Consider the following 21944-nt stretch of genomic DNA (forward strand, 5'->3'; position numbering starts at 1 on the left):
CATAAATTTTCATCACCTCTAGCAGTTTTTGAATAATGCAATGGTCTTTTTGGCAGCTTCATAAAGCTGTAATCCGCACAAGAAGTTCTACAATGTCTCAGCACTTCCTGGGGACTCAGAGCAGTAGGATAGCCTTGCAACACAAGCAGAGATTAATCATTTTCTAATGCACAGTAATAAATAATGTATCCCCCATAGTACATAAATTAAAGCGGTAATTCCATCCCAGTTCTGTGATGACACCAAAAGCCCAAGATGGAATTTCAGCCTTGTTATGACCAGTCAGGATACACATTATTCCTTAAATTATGTTCTGAGAGTTGATAATGAACTCAGAAGTTCTGAAGGTAATTACATGTTACTTCTCTTTGGTAATGCATGCAGAAAGCACAATTATTAAGTCAGATATTGTTTGCAGAACTCACTAAAGTAAGCAGTAAATCCCATCCCTGAAAACCCCACTCAGCATATTTGTAGCAAGGCAAGCAAAGATCACTGTTACTATCAAAAAACTGAAAGTTTTTCTAGTACCACTGAAGCAATGCCCCCATCATAGTAAACAGAAATAAACTACATGTTAAAGATCAGGTTTGTACAGTAGAGAGTCCTTAAAACGTTGAACAGAACTCCTCCTACAGCCAGGCACAGTATTTCTCTCACAAGTCAAGCAAGTATCCTACAGGTGCCCAACGACAAGCATAAAATATCAGGAGAAAAGTCACAGTATGTCCCAAATCCGCATTCCTATTTGACAAGAAATCTACTGAACACAGCAAAATGCTCATGATGAGAAGTATTTTGTCCTTCTGATTAATATATACACACACAGCTTACACAGTGAAAATCTGTAGATTGTTTACATGAAGAACACGGCCCTAATATTTTTCCTCCACACAATTTTAAGAAACCTTATGAAGACTCTAAAGACATTTTACATGCCTAAGAACAAGCACTGTAATGGAAATAAATTTAGAAGTATGAAGACAGAGAGTCAAAATGATCATCTATCTAGAGTTAACTGCTGTATTCACACTGGACTTCTCTTAACAAATCCCATGATTTTTAGCAAATCCTGCAAGATTTCAAGTAGGTCGGGAGTCAGTTTTCTTTCAGAGACAAGGAGAAAATAATCTTCTGACCACCTTACACAAACAAGGCACAAAACTTTACAGGATCTCCCGTGCCCTAGAGTGGCTCTAGGTTCTGAACTTTTTTGCATGGTGTTATTCACAAATTTATCTTCCTCCCCTCCCTCCCACCACATTCTTGATAATGTGAGAATCTAAGTCATGCTCACTCTCACTTGTTCCCCCCCCCAGGTTTCCAGCTTACAGAGCTGTAAAGAAAATTAAAAAGAAGCAGCCTGAAGATTATGGCAAAAAGTCAAATTAAGTGGTAAGGAAGTTGATAGTTTTAAAAGCTGAAAATATTTAAGCCTAGAGTAACTGGTTTTGAATATCTAAGGCTTCCCCACAAGCCACCATATTATTTGCTCCTTACCTCCCAACCCTTCCTCTTTCCACTTCCCTTTTTTGTAATGTTGCATAAAGTGTTCAAACCTGACGACCTGAACTTATGTTTCCTACATTCATATCTGAGCAACTTAACAGCAATGGTCTCATATTCAAGGCCCCACTCATGTGGAGATACCTAATGACTTTTCTGTTCTCTTTTATTCACTCTGACAACCAGCAAAATTTAAAATCTGAATATAACTATTTATGTGCCTACATCTGCATTTAAGGACACACTTTTTCCAAGAACCCATTTTCTCCCCTTTTGCCTTTCATGACTATTCATACAAACAAAAAAGTATCAAAAATCACGAGAAAAGGACAAAGAAAGCAAGACAGTCAATGCCTGAAGCTCCTTGCCTCCACGGTATCTCCACAAGAAACATATCATCACCTCTAAATAGCAACCTGAAACCTACTCAAGAGACTTACATAAGTCGTGACTCAAGAACTAATGCAATGACTGTCAAAACATTCAAAGACACAGTACCCTCTGCTCCTAGTAGTAAAGGAGTAAGGACTGTGAATATGCAAAGGAGATCCTTGCACTGGAGAAAAATAGCATTAAAAACTTCTTAGAGATCCATCGAATTACAGAATGGTTTAGGGTGGAAGGGACATTTAAAGCTCACCTCTTCCAACCCCCTCCCTGCCATGGGCAGGGACGTCTCTCACTAGATGAGGTTGCTCAAAGCCATCCGTTCAAAACCATTCACACAAGCTAAGCTACGCACTGCAGTAACAGCAGCAGACTACTAGAAAACCTTCAACCAGATGTAGTCTTGGAGGTTTCTTACATCTCACATAACTGACATGAGCTCCAGAAAAAGTGATAACCTAACGCCCAATCCATCTTTCCATCTCTCTTCTACGTAGGGACTCAGAGAAAGAGATGGTTTCCTCCAAGAACTCTAAGCAGTAGGTTATAATGCTCGTGAGATAACATTCATAAGGAATGGCAATCTAAAACAGACTAAAAGGTGTAAATAAATGTCCGCTGCAAAACCAAATGCCTCTCTTGGTCTGAGCTGAACAAACACTGCTACATTGACAACATAAGCAAAATGCTGAGAAGATAAATCTGCAATGAAAAAGGAAGAAAGAAAAAACCTCTAGAAGCCGGAGTGAACACAAGGGGGAGAGGGCACACGGTGAACTTACACGTCAGTGCAACTCTGACCAGTTCAGGCTCTTCCCAGGCTCATCACTGCACCATTTATGCTTACGTATAAATGGAAGGGTTCCCTATCACATATTCTTTCTTTGTGCAAATATCATATTCAGTTTCATATATACCAAGGACTATGTGACTTATTCATTCAGAAAGTAATCTAAAATGATGCATAAATAATACTACACCATACTGATTCACAATCTCATTGCACTGGTCATACAAACACGTACTAGAAGTTGTTGTTCAGAACACTTTTCTCCCAATTTGAGAATTACACCACTTGCACTCTGAATTTAAAGACAGCACGTACACCGAAGTCTGAGCACTAGCCTGTTAATTGGTTTTTCTTCCTTGCTCATTAGCTCAACACACAATACAAGACACGTGGGTGAGAACTCACATCAGCAGCAGTGAAAATTTCAGTGCTTGCAACCCGAGGAGATGAGCAGGACTTCAGAACTGTGTAATTACAAGAAGGAAGAAAAAGTATGATTAAAGAGTTCCTATTTCTGACACAGCACAACTCAGAAGAAACGCCAGCACTTTTACAACAAACTGTGTGGCAAGGACTTCCCCACCAACACCATACCCAGACATGTGGGCTTTTCACCACAGAGAATTCCAATTTTGCTCCTGGAAAAAGGAAGGAGAAGGAGGAAAAAAGTCTTTTTTTCACAACATCTTTAAATTACTTAACTCTATTGACTGAAAAAGACTCATTGCCAATGAATTATTAGGTTGCTGCAATAGAGGCATTAGGAATCCAAAAGCAGCAGCTCTTGCTGCCCATCCAATTATTGGTGCTGATTTGTTCCTGATAAAATATAGGACAAATGAACATACTGCTAATGCACACTGTGGTAATTATTCTGCCATGCCACGCAATAACCCTGATGGAAGTTCAACTGAATTTTGACTGATAAGGATAGAAACAGTATTATATATACAGTTTAAATTCATATTCTGTCAAGTTTGCAGTTATGGCATGGGAGGGCTGAGTTGTGAGGCTGCACTACCCTAAGTGATCCCACGTTATGCTATTAGATTAAATACTCCTGTGAGCTGTAACACCATAGAGGGGTGAAGTTCAGAAAAATCAATTTCAATGCTGTTTTGTAAACTTCAGTATAGCTCCAATCCTCTGTTATTGATACCAATTCAATGAACCAGGCTTACATCATTGCAAGCGCACACCAGGCTTAAAAAGTCAACTGGTTAGTGCACAGTGCTGAGAGCACCGTGGGGAGGGCAGACAGTTACAGACAACACGCTGCCAAAACAAAGCTTTAATTTAGCGGAAAAAATTCTGGCCTCTGGAGCTGTAAGAACCGCCCCAAGATAGGAACTGGGAGTACGTGGATAAACAGAAGCAATGCTATGACTCTACACAGAGTGATATCCAAAACTCATCCTCCCACGGCTTTACCAAAAAGCAGCCCAGTGAGCTGAGCAGCAGCAGCCAGTTGCTGTTGGGGAACCCTGCAGGGCTCTAAAACCAGGCGAAACGCCGCTCGCCACTCAGCCCAGCTACCCAGGACACCCACACCCAGCCTACAGCCCGTGGGCCACAACACTGACCCCAGAACGCCCAATCCAGCCTGCTGCCCACTCACACCCGCCCATCCTCCTGCATCCTTCTCCCCTGGGGAAACATGGCAGGGGCCGTCTCACCCAGGGCACCTCTGCCTCGGCTCCTGCAAGCCCACGGCAAGTCATGGGGTGCGGTTCAAGCAGGGTTTGATACCGAGGCTCTCTGAACACAGCAGATCCCACAGCAAACTCCACCCGTCAGAGGAGAGCCAGGGTCAAACCACTGCAGCTCACACTTGCTGAGGTGACACAATGCACACCTAAACATAGACACACCTAAACACATAACTGTATATATAAGCTCCCTCAATAAAAGCACATTCACATGCATTTACAACATACACTCTTATTTTTTGATGCTGAAGTTCCGTTGCCTCCCCCACACTCCTCAAAAAAAAAAAAAAATCCAACTCCGTCGGCTTTCCTCCATCATTAATCATATTAAACTAATAAACATTCTGGCACCAACACTGTTTAAACAGCCTTCCCTCCACCCAAAATCCACTGGCAAATATTTTCGCATATAAGATGACCATCCCACAGCCCTGCTTTTGAATGCTAATCTAAACTGAGCCCTCCAAGCCAGAATGGTAAAGAATTACTCTTTGGGAGGGTGAGCGCGGAAAAGAAATGAGAGAGGGGCCTTTAAGATGAAATAAAAATAGACTCCCTTGATCCCACCATGACATGGCCCAGACATTCTCCCTGTGGGGGAAGAAAATGTTTCTTACTGCAGTGAGAGTTTTTATAACATTTTCTTCTTCCCTCCCCCCCCCCCGTGCAACTTTGCTTCCTGAAGAATGCTTTATATAAAAGACATGACATTTGGCAACCCAGCTCTGCTGCTTTGTGAAATTCTTTTGGCAAGTGCCCTACGTGCTGACTGCATTAAGCACATCAGTTTATGTACTTATTTATTTATTTATCTGTGTAGGCAGAAGTCAGAGGGAGCAAGCCATAGAATCAATGTGCAGCGCAGCGCTGCTTCACCCCAAAAAAATGGGAGAGGTGCTGGGGTTGGGGGAGGCCGGAGCCTCTCCTTTTGTGAAACCTCATCATGGGAGAGGAGATGGTTCTCCAACCTCAAAGAGCTGCTGCTCTGGGGCACATGCAGTGATTCTCGGATCTCAAGGCATTTAGCGAACATCAATTAATTAATTAAGCCTCAATTCCACAACAAAGGCAGGTATCATTACACATCTATTTTGCATATGGGTAAAATGAGCCACGGAGTAAACCTAAGCCTGTACCAATCTTGCCCAGCGTCCTGAGGCAGGAAGTGCACCACCTTGCTCCTGCCAATGCGAGAGCCACCCAGCAGCAACCAGCAGGAGGGCACAGCACCGGCCGCCTGCACACCCACACTTCCTCCCTCATGCCCTGAGTGAAACCAGAAAATGGAGAAGTATCCACATGCCACCGTCTTCCCAAGGGTGCAGCCAAGGCGCGTGACTGCAAGGCACACAGACCCCTGTCGATAAGCACCATCTCCTTTGCACCTCATTGCGTGCCCATGACATACCTCAGCACCATATATAATTATCACCTGAAGTCATGTTCTTGCAAAGGCAAAACTCCAAGGGTCAAGGACTTGAACGATCAACCCGTTTCCTATTCAGATGCCACGCATTGGGCAGGAGGGCCGTATGTTTGTGGTTCAGAGTTATGGAGCACATTACTTTAGGCTCACAAGAAAACAAGATGCTTCTCAGAAACAATGGAATATTTTTCTTACACTCACAATTAGCCCCATTTATTTACACCAGGGACTAACAAAGCTTGGCAGCACACCTCCAGGGACACCCAGCAACAGCAATTCACAGAACCATGAAGTTTTCAAGCTAAATAGGGAGGTGAGACAGGAATGGGAGAGGACGTGGCATACCTGCACAGAGACTGAAGCCAACAGCTGGCCAGTCCCACAAACTTGGAAGGGTAAAGCTTCTGCACTCACCACATATCCTCTGCTATTTTCAGACCAAGCTGTTAGCAGCAAAGTGCCCAATCCACCCAAGCCATTGTACAGCACACACACCATCAGGGAAATCCTGAAACACTGACTGGTGCCTTCCATAAGAAGGAGCTACCAAGTCTCTAACCAGCCAGACTCCCTGCATATTGGGTACAGAAAGGAATTTTCTCCATCTCAGAATGCTGAGACAGGACTGGAAGGTCTGCTTCATCAGGTGGTGCTGCTTCAAAGGCTACGTCCAAGGGCACAGACAAATCTATAATGCACTTAGCTTTTGGAAAAGTTTTAAGCAGCTTAGTCTAAAAAGAAGCTACACGTTTAACATTAAAAAGTGTTTTCCACACACAAGTCTAAAAGAGAAGGCTGTGTGTTCTCACCATTTGTGTATGCCCCAATTAAAAAAAAAAAGTCTAATTTTATTCCTCGGAAAGAAAATTGTCACAGCAATCTAAACCTGCCTAGCCCTTTGCTAGAAAAAAAATGAGGGGAAAAAACTTTCCTGTACTAAAACTTTTTCACAGAATTTCTGTCCTTCATTTCTAGGCCAATTTCTATGATATTGAAGGTCTATTCAAGGCAAACAGATTTCAACCAGACTGCCAGTTTTAGCAGAAGTTGACAAGACCAAGGGCTCAGGGCAGTAATATAGAGAACTCAGCATCGGTTTAACTGTACAGCAACCTTTTCCAATCATCTATCCTCAGTGGACCATATATCAGGCTCTCCTTTGAAAAGGATTTAGGGATCTCAGCACTGAAAAGGTCCAAAACTGTCCACAAAGAAATCACTGCCAAAATTCCCCTCACCTGAAGCAAGGAAATACCAAGCCTTCACTAGCACAACTCCATCATCCTCTTCAACCTGGAAACAATACACTAGCACTTCAAGTGGGGATTTCAAGCTCTGTGTACCGAGTTACCAACTGCCCACACAGGATGCATGCCTTGGTCTATGAGCTGATTCTGGAAGTAGAGGCCAAGAGCAAGCAAGGGAAACCTCAGCACAACCTGTCTGAAGCTGTGGTCTCATCAGCCAAACACGCAGGCAAATCTGCATATCAGTACATGAAAGACACACTTGTTGTCCAAATGCAAAATTTCACACCAAAACATTAATAAACATGCTTTTTCTTTAAACAGAGGAAACAATTTTAAAAAAATATTATCCACCAAACATATCTGTGAAGGCAAGTAAGAGGAACTAACATATTTTAGGACAAGCCTGGCCATCTCACTAGCCGCAGGTGCACAGTGCAGAGATGCTATGAAAGATGAAATTACACAACTTAAAACTTAGTTACAGGTCACTTACCTGAGGGGAAGGAAAAGGTTATGACAGAGGGACACGACTTCGAGGCAAAGGGTAGGATAGAACAGAGCACATGAGAGAGGGACAAGACTGGGTCATTTTTGGCTTGACACTTGCCAAGTGAAAAAACAAGCATGAGTCATAGTAAAGGTAATTCGAAGTGTGATGTGACTGCAATGGAGAGATGAGCAGACCACACTGCATGAGTCAGCAGCACAGATAAGAAGGGTGATAAGAAGCAGCAGATGGGACATGTCTTTACTAAAACAACCCTGCAGGACACAGGCCTCCTTTGCTCTAATGAAATGGTCGTGCCAAGCTGCCACGTGCTGGCTCGTATGCTTACAATCCTGTGAATCAAAGAACACCATGCATGGGGTTAGAAAAGCAGCGGGCAAACAGGTGCAGACAGATCCACATGCGAAAAGCACAGAAAAGCGAAGTAACAGCACCCACACACACAACAGGCACACACCCTGGCAAGCACCCTGGGACACCACCCTCCAAACCACTCAGGCAGTGGGGTGGAGAGGAAGAGAAGGGGGGAAGGAAGTTGTCACTGGGATCATGGCATTCAACCTGGCTGATGGCCAGCTTTTCTGTTCTTGCTGCTCAGACTCTGTCTTCCTGGTGGGCGCTGGGGGCAGGAGGCTGTAGCGTTGCAGCCCCCCTCCGACCCCCTTTCTGCCTCCCCAGCATGCACCTGCAGAGCCAGGAGGCAACCACAGCCGCACAGCTCATACACATCTCAAGAAACCAAAAGGGCAGCTGGGACTATTTGCAGAGCTATGCTTCGGTATACCTGCAGCTCAGGTGGCTTTGCAAAACTCAGGTTTAAAGCTCCATCTTTTTGTTCAGGATTGCAAACCCCATTTTGCTGCAAGAGCAGAACGTTTAGCCCCATGAGACCAAGTACCATGTTCTTGGGTAGCATAAACCATACAGTCATATGCAAGGTCCATTACCTGCAAAATGCAGCTGCTGCCCTGACCACATGAACAGCCTGCAATGGTGGTTCTTTTCTGTCAGGACCCCTACTCTCTGGACTTTTGAACCTGGTCAGGAGGGATGAAGACCTTCTGTCACCAGCTCAAAAGAGGACAGAGACAAGGCAAAGCTCAAATCGCCTTTTATCTCACTTCTTGGCTGAAGTAAAATTATACCCTGCCTGCAAGGGGCAAGATGGAAAGTAAAATGCTCTATTTTTAGACAAAAGATCCTGCTTCATCATGTTCACCTAATTTCTAAGAAACAAACTTTGGCAAAGGTCTGCATCTGAGGGGATGAAAGATGACTTGTTTCATTTTCTTTTAGTGCAGCTCATAGCATGACTATAATAAATCTAAGCAAATCTGCTTTAGCCACATATACGTGACAGCTGTTCTATTTGGGATAGACAGTCCCTATATTCTAGCAATATATATATATATATTCCATTTTTCCCAATCTGTCCTGCCAAAATAAGCACGTTGTGTCCAAGTATTTCAATGGCGTTAGAAGGTGTGTCTATCCCCCCCGGGCTCCAAACATCCTTATTTATAGGTTCCAAAAGTTGGCAGGTACGCCAAGCAGTTGCTGAGCCTAACACACACTGCACAGCAACAGATCTGTTGTAACAGATTAACAGGCAGAGAGATAGAGAGAGACAGGAAAGAGACGTACTTTCCTTCTTTACACACGTCCTTGCTTTCAGATGCAGCTTTACAGAGATAATGACAGTAACTGCATATCTAAAATAAAGCTGGACTGAGAGCCAAGGCTCATGCAGCCCCACTGGCAGCAAAGCTTGGCTCTGTGCTTTGGTCACGCACTTATCTAACCCAAGTGTGCGCCTTCCAAGAAGTAGGTAGAGGAACTGTTCTCCTACGGACATTGCGAGCATTAGCGAAGGGAGAGGGCGGTCAGCCTGTAAGACAAACAGTGAAGTTAGTTTTCATTTCCTGTCGGTTTTAATCTTGTCTAGAGGCTTTGCTAGCTGCTACTTCCATTTTCTGGCCTGCCTGTAGAGGAACTGCTTTCTTTTACTCATTTCAGAAGGTCTCTCTTAGCTGCCTGCAGCTAGTGTCTCTCATGCTCCTGAAATCCACCCCACCCTGCCCACCATTCAGTTGCTGCAGCAGCAGTGAATCAGTCTGCAACCACAAATCACTGTGTTGGCCTCCCCCTTGTAGCTCTATAAACAAACATACTCCTGATTACAGCCTCCAGTGGCAATCTGTTAAAAAAAAAAATAAAATGTACAGTATTCATGGAAGCTGATGCACAACTCTTTCACAATCTCAAATCTTTCCATTACCCCTTGAAGGGTTTGGCTATGCAGAAACACCTTTATACCCATTTAACTGCTGGTTTTCACACTCCATGGGCTCTTTGATTTGCTTTGAACTCATGATGAGAGTCCTACATGTTCTTCAGGCAATTCCTGAAATGCACTGCACAATTTGCATGAGAACACAGAGCGCCTGCTAACCCGAAGACAATTAGTGACAAATTATGATCAGAATTCAGACGCAGGCTCAGTGAGGACTCCCTTGCCTTCAGCCTGGATAAAGTGCTGCACCTATGTAACCCCCAACACAGGGCTCTCAGGCCCTCAGCACTGACGGCTGCTAAATGGTGACAAATCGATGACAAACCATTACTGATAGTTCTGCAAAATGGTTCCTACATCTCTTGGCCACAGCCCCCTGGCAATATACACACTTCTGCACATCTGCTTTCAAGAGGAGCCATCAGATGCACTCATCCATCTAACCCAAGATGCAAGACACAGCTAATTGAGGGTGACATCCTGCATCAAAGGTGGCTGAGGACAGGTGTCGAGCTCAGAAAGCAGAAGGCAAAGGCATAAGTGACAGAGCACAGAGTTCATGCCGCTAAGAGTTAACCAGCACAGTACATGCCAGGAGCAATAACTTCTCCCCCTGCGTGAATGGTGACCAGGGGCAATGCCAACAAGTCATGGCTAAAAGAGATGAAAGCGGGGGAAAATCACCTGATCCTTGGCCTGTGCACACTTCTGAAGATTCATCTCAGCGCCACATCCTTAATTCCTTCCCCAGTTTCCAAGAACTGGCCTTTCATACACACACTAGAGAAAGAAGTTTGTCTAGTATCTTCCAGCTCGTGTTTGCAAAGCTCCCTGAGAAGAAAACCACCAGACTCCACAATTGATCAGTGTTAAGCACGCTTGATCCATGTGTGCCTTGCGCTCACTGTCCCGCGTGGGACTGACAGCCATTGCTGCAATCCTGAAGGGACAGTGGCATAAAAGGGTAAAGTAGCATTTCACTTGCCTTTTCCTGGGAGAGATTATGTAGGTGCAGCATGTCAGAAGACAAAATTACTAGCTTTATTCCTAAAATCTCTCAACAGTGCTCAGTCTCACTTCTTCATTTACAGCTGGATGAATTTGAAAGACAGAGTCACTTGTGCAAGATCCAAGAATGTGACTGGGCACACAACAGCAAAGCCCTAAACCCTGTTCCTCTCCTTGGTCTACTATACAACCTTCTCTCCCTCTGGACACAGTGGAGCTAGGTCAGTACCTTCCACATACAGACTAATAAATAAGTGACTTCTCTCTCATGCATTTATGTACATACCTTCAGACTATTTTAAACTAATCTGTGACGATCCATATTATGCTCAAATACTCTATCAATTGCAACCATTTGACTTTTTTGTTTTTTAAGTAATGTTTTGAGAAGAATGTTGTTTTGCTGCCGAAGTCTCAAAGAAAATCAAACCTTGGAACTGATAGCAGTTACTGACTACACTTCTTAAACTAGGCCTGACCGACATCATACATCAGCTTGCAGTAGCAGTCTTTCCTGCCAGACCAGAGAGGGTATCTTCTTCATTTCAGTGCACTCAGCAGGCTGAGTTAAATACTCAGGAGACAGAAGCTGGAAGTTGTAAAAGTAACAAAACAGGAGTTCAAATAATTTCTTAATGGAAGTGATGTGCAAGAGTTCAGGATCTGAGTCCCAAAACTCTCCAAGATACTGTGACAAAAAAAAAAAAAACCAAACCACCATACCCCAAACAAACAAACAAATCCAACCCTTAATAACTACTATTAACTGTTCCTTTTAAAAATGGCTTAATTTTAATGCAAAACAAGTCTATTTTTTTTCTTTTTCCCCTCCTATTTCCCAGCTCCTATTTTAAGGAAGCATTTAGTTATGTGACAGAAATGTTTCAAAATCTCCTTTTTGTGCATTTTTGCTGAGTGTTTATTTTCATGGGAATGTAGCCTGATACAAGTCACAGGCAAAAATATAACCTAGTAAACAGTGACTAGAAAACGCACCACTGATTAAAATAAAAAAAACCAGACAAACTAGAGGCCCACATAAATCTATGCTGGACCAGATTATTGGTGTAACAGCTGTAGAAATATAACATAGTCTAAGTTTAAAAAAGATATATAAAATTATTTCAAGTACTGAAAGCATTCCCTTCTTTAAGGAAAATAACTAAGAAGAGTAAATGCAAAACAAGTTGAGAAGCTGGTTATTTTAATAGAGTTTTCCTGCTTGCTGCTTTTAGTCACAACTGAAATCAGCGATTTAAATCCCCCTGAAGAACGCTCCACAGGAGGAGTGGCGCTGATTCATCTCTTGTGAGACAGGACACTCAAGATCATGAAGAAGAATGTTTGTTTGCTGATGCATGGCAGATACACTGCAACAGAGACAAATGCACACTAGTATTTCAAATTAAAAAAAGGCAAGAGGCTAAAATATATGCAGGTACGTGCATGTGTGAATGCATGCCATCATTTTGTTACCACTCTCAATCAGGACACAAACCTGCATAGCCGCAGACTGGAAGGAGGAAGCTTTTGCAAAGAGGTAATGGCCAGCAACTCTGAGTGCTCAGGGCGGTTCTTCCAGATGCAGAAGCACCAGGACTGGCTCAGCAGCAGGTTTCTTGGCGTAAGCACAGCACTGTGTGGCCAGAGCTGCAGGGCTGGGGACATGAACACGTGGTGATGCCTGACCACTTGGGGTTAGCGTGGATCCTGCCAGGATTACGATAAGCCTTGCTAAATCCACGCTGGGCACATGGTGACTCTGCACCACCCTCCGCCAGTGCTCCTAGTCCCAGGATGACAGCGACAAAACACCCCTCAGGGCTGTCAAGTCAGGAGCTGCACTGAGCAGGAGACAAGGAGTCTGGCTGCTCTCAGCAGACCCAAACTGCCTGGCCCTGCCTAATCAGGAGTCTATCCTACAGGTGTCCTGTAGCATTCCACCACCCAGGCTGTTCCCAGCCACCTCCTCTTCCCTGCCCCACACAGCAATGAGGACAGGGGAAGCTCTGTTTCACAAAGAAAAATACTTTTCTGTTCTATAGCAGAAACTCAGTTAGAAGGCTTCAGGGGACCTGCAGAAACTTGCAAAGTCATGGAGGTGATTCTCCAGCGAGAAAAAAAGGAAGAGGAAAGTATCCATGTGGACACTACGAGCCATTTCTCAAGGCAGGAAGTTACACTATGGGAAACAACCTCTCCTTTTTCCCCACACTACCCCCACGTACTGAACAGCAAACACACGCGGAGATGAAAACATGGTGGCCACAGGAGCTGCCAAAGTGCTTTTTGGCTTAAGAAGCAAAGGACAAGTTTGAGGTTTGTTCTTCAATTGACACCTCATGCACTTAATGTAACGAGAAAATAGAGAAGAATAACTCATGTATAGATAGCAATGAGGTAATTGAAGCCTAGTTCTTCTCAGCCTGCTCCGCGACTCCACGTAAAAGTAGTACACAAGTGCACAAACATCTAAGTTGAAAATACAACATCACGCTCTAGTGTAAAACTCCGGTGCCTCAAGGAGTACTGCTGGCTTTACTACGGCCACGCTATGTATTAGCGGGTACTGATTGTGTTTGCACAATATTTCAATAAGCAGAGCCAACCAACATCACTTCCTCTATTTCTGTATAGAGTAATATATTTACAGGAACAGCCTTTTGAAACGTTCCAGTAAAATTAGCTTACTCACAGATTTTTTTTTTTTTAAACTAGAACAGAGAGCAGAAGGATATCATCATCATCGTTTTTTGTGCATAAATCAGCTGTCTATTTACCACTGATATGTTGCAATAATGAATTGCCACTACCTTCTGAGTTATTTGCTGGGTTTTAGAGATTACCTAAATTCACAGGATCCAAAAAAAACCAAACAACCCCAAGAGAGAAAGTCTTCGTTATTTCCTGGGAAACAACCTTCAGAAGCATGCATTCCACCTCCTTCCCCAAAGCAATGCCCAAAATATTCCTGGAGGAGGTTTGTCTGTTTTATAAAAACCTCCAGTGACGATGCTTCCACAGCTTTCTCAAAGGCAAATGACTGCAGCATCAAAATACCCTTATCACTTGAAAGCTTTCTTAAACGTTTACCTAAGCCTTGCCACCTTCAAATTAAGTCCATTTCTTCTCGTCCTAACCCCAGCAGTTGCGCAGTACGGTTTTCCCCTTCCTCCCCATAGGAACCTTCCACATACTTGAACACTGCTATCATGTCTGTTACTGGCCTTCTCCCCTGTAGACTAAACAATCCCAATTCTTTCATCTTCTTTCCCAGGTCATGTTTTCCAAATCTTTGATCATTTTCACGGCCTTCTCCCTGGATGCCATCCAGCTGGCTCTTGACTATGGTGTGCCCCAAAGTAGATGTTGAGCCACTTCTAACACTGAGTGGAGTGGACAGGTTATTTCGTGCCTTTTCCTTACACACCCCAAAAGAGTGCTTTTTCAAGGGGCAGGGATGGGGAAACTTTATTCCTTGTATGTACAACAACCACCGCCTTAGGCCTACCATCCTCTCCACTCTCAGATGCGCTGCTCTGCGGACATGGACCAGGCCTGGGAGGAGTTGAGCTGGGGCTCTTCCCTGCAGGCACTCACGACAGAGCTGTAGGGTCACCAGCTCCAGGGTCAGAGCCGCAGCAGGCAGGGGAGGGAAGGAAAAACTGCCCACTCAGCAGAGCACTGGCAGCCCAGCTCCCAGGGGACAGGAGAGCAGGACATGATGCAGGCTGGTTTTCTCCAGTGGTCTGGGAACCAGCTGTGATTTTTAACACTCTATTCAACTAAACCAGGCCAAACTGCCCCCAGTACAGCCCAGCTCCAGCTCCCAGACCTTCTCCTGTAGGACCACTATTGAGTCAGCCATTTCGCATCCTGGGTCATGCAACTGGATATTTCTATCCCTGTGCAGTGCTTCTAAGTTCATATCCTGTTGTTTCTTCCCCAAACCATTCCTTCAGTTAGCCAGGGCCGCTCTGAACTTCACTCCCATCCCCTAAGGAGTCTGCAGCCCCCCTCCACACTTCTTATCCTATGGAAATTTAATAACTGCTCTCTCTGATACATCTATCATTTCAATAATGAAAACAATGACTATTACCAAAGCCAGGACAGACCCCTGGGGAATCTCACTCACTCCCATCTTGCATTTCAACAGAAAACCATTAATAACAACTTCAAACAGTGCATGGTGAAATTCTGTGCACCCACATTACAGACTGGCCAACCAGACACCCAGCCTGTTTCAAAGAAAGCCGTGTTAGAAAGCATCCAGAGCCCCCCATTAAAGAAGGAGTAATTTCTATCACACAGAGAGGTCCAATTACATTGTCATAGGCGCTGTTGGAAAGTCTTTGCTAAACACTGCCATAAAAATGTAATGCATGCTGATAAGAGGAATAGGAGGGCTGATAACCAAGTTTCAGGATGACAGGAAGAGCTTCAGCTGAACTGAGACAGCAGGAGCCTGACTTTGCTTCCAGCAAGAGAGAGGCTTGGGAAAAAAAAAAAAAAAGAAATACAGTATAAAAATGACAGGAATTTTGTACCTGCCATCAACTGCTGCTGACTTATCAGTTAAAGAAGGTACAACCACAGAGGTGAGGTTTTTGTTTTGGAGGGTCTTTTTTAATGAAAACAAAACACTTTCTTAGCTCTTCCAAGTATTTTTTGAATTGCATTCCTTACTGCTCCCTAATAGCATGTATCCTGGCTCAGGGGTCACAAATAAGCCAGGCAGACAGCAAAGACCATGGCTCCCAAAACCCAGATTAATGCTTTAATCAACCACTGAAAGCATCACCAGCCCCACACCAGCACTAGGAGAAGCAAGTGGCAGCGGCTGGTGCCTGAAACAGGGAGAAAGGGTAAGTTCCATGGAAAGTGAAAGGTGAGGCAGCTTTCCAGCGCTGGCTCCCTCTGCTTGCCAAAATAGCAATGCCCTGCCTACGCCTCACTCCGACTTCTGTGGAAGATGCGCTTGCTTCCCAGGAGAGTTTACTCTCGCAATGCAGATGTGCTCCACCGAGGCAATTGCGTTCTGTTGCATAATGCAACCCGGAATTAAACAGTATATGCTATTTGGTGCATTTTTAAAATGTAAACCAGAAGTTACTGTGTAGCTCAGTGAGGCTGCCAAGAATGTTAACGTTATGATTTTAGCGGGGAAGAATATATCCTATCCTCCCTCCTCACACAGCTTGCTCTTGTTTTGTAATTTTGCTAAATCCTTTTGTACTTGTCCGTAAAATAAAGTCACACACCTGTGTGACTTCCATTTTGATCTTCAGTGACTGTAGGTATCATCACCTGAGGACCTAACGCAGCCGCACCAGCAGCAGATGCGGGGCTCTGGGAAGAACCTGGCAGGTGACTGCACCGAGATTGCAGAGTTGAACCATTCACCTCATGTCCTATAGAACTGGGGTAAGGAAAAAAAAAATCAGAAACAGAACTCAACCAACCATTTCCAGACCCCTATGTGAACCAGGAGGAACAACACTGCAGATGCTGACGAATACTTTGAATACAAACATACATACATTTAGATTCTTCTTATAGTTTCCAGGAGTTGCACAATGCCATTCCTCTCTAGAGGAATGCAGGTCTTTTCTATAATATATTATATATAACCCAGTTTTCCATAGCTGAAAACTCACCACGGGAATATTGTTTGCTCATACCAGAAATGTATCCCAAAAATTACAGTAATTTATAGTCATATTTTCAGAGAGAAAAGTAGTAATATCATTCTCTTCTGACAAATATCAGTACATTGAAAAAGTAATTAATAAATGCGTATGAACAGGTATCAAATAAAGTAACTATCAATCACAGAAACAAAATTTTAATTAAATCATATGTTAAGTAAAAAAAGACTGGAGTAAAAACAAGTCGTATAATCTGAAATCAAAATAAAAATCTGTCTACCATGCCAAAGCAGAAAAACACAATTCAGAGCACTAAAATACCACAACCTGTTAAATGAACAGTCATCTAATTGTTATTTATAAAGCTGCAAGTATACTAAATGAAGCCAAACAGAGATTCAGCGAAGTACTTAGGCATGTACCAAAGTACATCTGTATTTTAAAAAGATTTTTTTATACGACAGAGAGCTTAAAACTCTGGAACTGTTCATGTACACCTCTACGATTTCTTTTTAAGAGAGAAAATACTCAGAAAGCGATCTGCACTGTCCACATTTTAGAATTACAAATCAAATCCACATTCAGCCTAAGCTGAATACATATTTCTGGAGACACATCAGAAAGAACCCCGAGGATTAGTCCTAACACAAAGGGATGAGGGAGTTGCCTGCTGTCATCCTGCCAATTTTGCAGAAGAGTTAGCAAATGAGGCATGAAAAGATGTGAGCAAAGAAACTCGTACCTGTGAAAAACGCAGCAATATCAGGTGTGCAAGAAAACTACAGTAAGTAGTATCAGGCCCTGATATTCAGGCCATAAGAACTGCTGACCACCTGAAAGTCCTTTTGGCCTCAGCTGGAAATTCTTAGCACCCTTAAGGCTAGTTAAACTTATAAGCCGTCCTAATTCAATGCTATAAATTAAATTTGAATATTCAGCACTTAACTTTTTATGGCTCTGACCTTCAATCTGAATCAACAGTAAGGCACCAGCACTCGCTGAAGCTCTAGCTACCTCAAGATAATCCTCCTGTGTACCTCCATTTCTATCTGTTACCATAAAGGATAGAGTTCTCTCTTTTTAAATTTCTTATAGTGACAGCAATACCAAATATACCTTTAGGGAGAGTCCAAAAGCTCCTGGTTTGGGCTTCAAAAATCTCTCATTAATGCAGCTGGTGGCTTTCAGAGTGCAATGACAAAGGGAGCACATTACTCAAGTGGGTGCAGAGGAAGTGAAGAAGAAAGAGGTACATTGTAATTCTCCGAACCTGAACATGGCAACAAACCACATTCAGTGCAGATGGACAGTCACGTTATGAAAACACCCAGTTGACTCAACTCTACCATGTCTAGCAAGGTGGGTTGACAGGTTTCATACAGCAAAGGCTACCTCTGGGGGAGAGGGGAAGCTGAGGTGGGGATGAGGAGTTCTACACCTGCCTGGAAATACCTTAAAAGTCACTTTAATTACTCTGATACATAAGATTCAACAGTAAAAAAAATAGGCAAAATAAATTAACTGAAGAACGAAAGGCTTAACTTACTGAATAAGCCACCACTTTAAAAGGTTTCCCCACTTTCCCTGCTGTAAAGCACTTCTGAAAGATTCAGCCACTGAGCTACTGCTTTTCTTGACCTTTTCACTGAAAGAGAGCAGAGTAAAAACAGGAAAGAGCTAAAATGATATGCAATAAAGATGCTTCATGTTAGGAAAATCTTTTGAGTCACTGTTGCAAATCATTCTGTGTCAGATTTGCCAATATAATGCTTGCTAAAGACTATCTATTAACAGCAGCAGCAAAGGGAGCGTATTGTCTCTCAGCTGTTGCAGCAACACCATACGCACCACACGATGCAGCAATGTAGCATTTGCATCTGTTGTTAGTTTTCCACACCCAAAAGCTCACTTCATGTCTTATGATTAATTTATAATGCCCTGAGCCCCAAAGAGATTTGCTCTTCTGATTGCCCTTTTCTTAACAATAATGCAAATAAACATGGAAATAAATCTATTATCTAAGCAACCCCTCCACTAATTTCGTTCTTTGATGGTTTGGTTGATTTAGTATAGCTAGGAATCAAGAGTAAAGTGGATCGTAGCTTAATATAGAGTGTGGTTAATCTTCCCTTTGCATAATGCTGGTACACTATGGCCCAAATACCAGAGATTTATTTGATGTGTACATGCTTTCAAGCATTAGTAAACAAGTTGCAGCCCATTATGAAAGAATACAAACAGTTGTGAAGCTCTTTATATACTAGATTGATGCTGGCAGTGCAATATACTTACATTTGCCATGGGTACTAGCTTTATAATTTTGAAGACTATTTCACCAAGAAGTATCATTTTTTTAAATATGACTAAAAATATGGCTGAGATCACTTCCCATGTCCTGATGCACTATTGTCTGAAGCATGACAGAACTGGCAGAGAGAGAGGCACAGTTGTCATTTTTCTCTTTTTCTTTCTTTAATTTATTTTATTTCCTCAGGACATAGCCAAAAAAAGAGGAAAAACATATGCTAGAGCCTCATAAATGTATAGACACATTAATTCCCATGGAAAAAAACAAAAAGCTTCTCTCATTTCTTATTCTTCCGTTACTTTAAAGAATATGCCACCGAACATACAGAAGTACTCTACCAAATACCAAAATGATGACACCAAATCACAGCATTTTTTACTTTACTATACCTATCAAATAAATTATTATCCTACATTCTGTAGGATATTTTTGTTGTTGTTCATGTACTAATTAAAACAAATTGGTCCTTCTGAAGCCAGTTGTAAGAGCAAACTATTAACTTAAATAAAAATTATTTTTAATAATGAAGTTTCAAGCAACGGTACAGTAGAAGCACTTAAGTGCACAGAAGTTACTTACATGTTGCAGCGCTCCCTGGATAAGAGAGTGAGTGTGAGTCTGTAGTATTTTAACATGCACAAGCAAAACCACCCAAGCTGTACTGTTAGGTATCAAATAAGCCATTCTCACAATACCACACATTTTTTGTACTTATTAGAAGAAACATGATCCCACGCTCAGGCACAAGCTTTAGAGGACAATACTGAACTCCTTGCCCTCCCACAAACATATGTAATTTTCAGCGATTCTCCCAGTATTTATACTACACTCACTGACCCCCCACATAGGCTACAACTGGACATCATCAGCCACTTGCTGTCTCTCACCTAGATTTTATCCTGTTCTGTGCTGAACACTAACTTGAGATGACTCAAGAACAGTTGCCTCTGTTTTTTCCTCCATAATAAATGAAGAAGCCACGACAGAGGTAAAGAGAAAGTGGGGGCTGGAGGGGGAAAGACCTTTCAGGCAGCAATTCCAAAATCTCATCTACAGAGGCGTAGAAAACCTACGCTCCTGGAGCAAAATCTTCAGATGAACCCTCAAATCTTGGTGGCAACTACCAAATGGACGTAAAAGTATATGCCTGAGAAGGAGGTGCTGTGAGAACAAACACATCAGTGACTGAGAGATGCCAGGATACCACAAAAAAGTTAACACTGTAAGAAGAGAGGATGCCGGTGTCTCAGATAAGCAGTTATGGCCATGTTTATTTAAACTGCTCTGCTCAGTTGTTCCCATTTCAGGCAGAAAACTTTGATTTAAGGAAGAGACTTGCAGTTCTGTCTTCGTATTTTTTTTCCTTCAAAGCATGAAAGAACTTCCTTTTTCAAAAGCAAATTAACAAAGGTTAAGTCAAAACCCTCTCAGCCCCAAAAATCTCAAATCTGAACTCTATTAAAAGCAGCAGGTAGTGCAGCTAAATGCTCCAACCATCTATTTAATAGCCTATAATATTTCTAACGCTCTACTGCCTGAAGTCTATGATCTGGAAAACCAGCCAAGCACACCCACCCAAGAGCAACGACTGCTACAGGGAACACTCTTATCTTCCTTGGCTATGGCCCTCTGCCACCACTGGCATGACCAGACCAGGGACTCTCCAGATGCAGAGGGCAGGCACACGGACCACCTCTCTGGCAGAAGGAAGCCTGAAGCAAGGAGAAAAATTTAAAATTAAAGCTGTGCCAAGCATGTAAGCACGGAGCTACTCTTTCAAACTTCAGGCACTGCAGTTTTGTGGGTGTGTTTTATTATTTGATTTTACTGGACCCTCCTCCTCCTAGCCTACTGCTTCCCTCATATCACTGGGTTCCTCCCATTTGTTCCTACTTCACATCCCTCAGGCTGGAAGATTTCTCAGATCACTTCCTCCATTCAACTACTAGTAAACTCAATGGAAAAACTCTCTTGATGCCAGTGGGGACCAGAGTATGCATTTGCCCCGAGCTCAAGTACGAGCATCCTGCACACCCAGCAGTTCTTCTCCCTAGTCTGCCTAGAGGATGCTTGGGAAAAGCATTTAGATGTAGATTTCATGTTTGCTGGTCCTTACACTGGAAAATACAGTCCATGCTGTCTCCTGACAAAAGCCACACTGCATGTTCTTCTATATAAGGCATATATGAAGGAAAGTAAAAATATCTTTTCTAGTTAAGTTATGCAAAGCAGAAACAGCCTCCTAGTACTACTACAGCCGACTGGAAGCTAAAATGATACTAATTATACAGTTCACTTGAACTCCAGCAAGGCTCCATGAGCCCTATCATGAAAAATGCTGCCGGAGCGAACCCCCCGGCAGGCACCTCCCTGCCACCATGCGTGGGCAAGGCAAAGCAAAGCGCCCAGGGAACACAGCTAGGAAGGGCAGGCAGCTTTCCTGCCCACCCCGTGGGCACAACCTTCTGCTGCTCCTCCTCCTCTGTCACCCTGCACCACGGCACCAACGGGCTCGGGACAGGAGCAAGGCCATCCCCATCCAAGCGAGAATTGACTCCCATACACAGCACAACTCTGTGCTGCACCTCAGACTTTTCTAAGCATCAAAATTCCCGCTGAAGAGCATTTTCCACTCTCTTGCCAGCCTGACTGCTCAGGATTAATCAAAGTTGCATATGACTCTGCTGTTCGTTCCACGTTATCATGCCAGTGGGTTGCTGTGAATTCGCGATGAAGCAAGAGAGGCAGATATGAACCAGGCTGAACTTTCAGCACTGGCTTCTCCTGTTTCAGGCCCATCTACCAGGGGTGCATTGGAATTTTTAAAAAGCTGCCAGAGATAGTGCAAAAAAGGAAAGAAAAGCATTATTTGCATAATATCTAAATAATGAAATGAGGGCTTTTTGACTTCCACACTTCAGTATCTCAAATATGGCCAGGGGAGTATTATCGTTTACTACAAGGTCTGACACATGGATGGATTCCCAGAAACACTGACAGTAACAGTTTATTCCCTTTCATAATAAAAACAAGCAGAAAATATTTTACTCTGAAGGATGATTTTTCCAGCAAACTCTCAAGTCCTCTAAAAACAGCCATAACCACAAC

At 43.1% G+C, this 21944-nt stretch overlaps 1 protein-coding gene across 12 annotated transcripts in view; it reads right to left on the reverse strand.

Annotated features, from left to right (window-relative positions):
- The window catches only part of ATXN1 (ataxin 1), a 230610-nt gene that overhangs the window by 182612 nt on the left and 26054 nt on the right, over window positions 1–21944 (reverse strand). For 7 of the 12 annotated variants that reach the window (XM_075083973.1, XM_075083977.1, XM_075083980.1 and 4 more), the window contains exon 3: window positions 18075–18173. The exons of the other annotated variants lie outside the window; for them this stretch is intronic. The gene's annotated coding sequence lies outside the window, so the exon portion shown is untranslated. The remainder of the gene's footprint in view (window positions 1–18074; window positions 18174–21944) is intronic. 12 annotated transcript variants of the gene reach the window in all.

Source organism: Phalacrocorax aristotelis, chromosome 2 (assembly GCF_949628215.1).
Source record: "Phalacrocorax aristotelis chromosome 2, bGulAri2.1, whole genome shotgun sequence".
NCBI lineage: Eukaryota > Metazoa > Chordata > Aves > Suliformes > Phalacrocoracidae > Phalacrocorax > Phalacrocorax aristotelis.